The following is a 1007-nucleotide window of genomic DNA, read 5'->3' as shown; positions in this document are numbered from 1 at the left end:
GTCCCTCTAGCAGATAAATACTGAGAATTTTCTTCAAGCTCAGTAATTCAACTTTCCACTGATTCAATTCGACTTCTTTGCCCTTTCAACGTAGTAACTATTTCTAACTTATTATTATTATCAGTGTTCTAGCTTTCTAATTGCTGTTTTTATATCATTTGCAATTTTTCACTTCTTTTGTCAGTTTGTTATTGCAGTGTTTTCTTTGAATTTTTCTAAAGCTTTTTCTGTATTCTCTTTGCTTTCCTCAATATTTCTCTCAATTCATTGATGGTACCTAAATATCATTCTTTCAAATTACATACAAAATAGTTGTAATACCATTTTTGGTATAACATTTTCAGACTGTATTTTGGTCAGTTGTTTGCGGCCCTCTGTGTTGTTTCTTTGTATAAGCTGAAACTGTTGTCTCAGAGACAATGTGGTGTAGTTGTATTAATATTTTTGATGATTGTATGTTGCTGTTTGGTGGATATGATAGAGACTGAAAGTGTGAGCACAGTTATCCATTCGTTGTTTGTGTAGCACAGTTCAAGGCAGGTTTGTGTGCTTCCAGAAGCAGAGGAGGCTTTCCTGGTGCCCAACCCAGGCAGAGCTGAGGCTACGCAGGAAGGGGTGTCACTGCCCACTGGGTTGGTGAGAGCCAAAACTAGACATGCCCTGGCTACCGTGAGAACAAGGAGAACCGTACTTCCCAGGCTGGTAACCTCCGGCCGCATCCTCTTCTTGATGGCCATGCATCCACAGCCAATCACAAAAGCTCAAGATGACGAGGCCTCTCCACCCCGCCACCTGCTGACAGTCCGTCCATTTTTCTATCACTGCTCCTGCTCAGCTTCCTCCTCCAGTCAGAATCCACACCACTTCTCGGTCCTATCCTCTGAAGTTCATGCGGGGAGTGCCTGCTCTCCCGCGAGGGTTGTGGGACACGAGCGGATACGCGAAATCATCGGATGAAGAAATGAGTAAAACTCGAGAGGCTTTTCAACTTGCTATGCTGTCCGGCT

General features: G+C 43.3%; 1 pseudogene; it reads right to left on the bottom strand.

The window, feature by feature from the left end:
- LOC102820937 overlaps positions 1 to 737 on the bottom strand; it is a 6540-nt pseudogene extending 5803 nt beyond the window's left edge.
- Between the last annotated feature and the right edge of the window lie 270 nt (positions 738 to 1007).

This window comes from Chrysochloris asiatica, unplaced genomic scaffold (genome assembly GCF_000296735.1).
Source record: "Chrysochloris asiatica unplaced genomic scaffold, ChrAsi1.0 scaffold00144, whole genome shotgun sequence".
Classification (NCBI taxonomy): domain Eukaryota; kingdom Metazoa; phylum Chordata; class Mammalia; order Afrosoricida; family Chrysochloridae; genus Chrysochloris; species Chrysochloris asiatica.
Note: the sequence above shows the minus strand (reverse complement) of the source record. Positions and strands in the feature narration are given on the sequence as shown.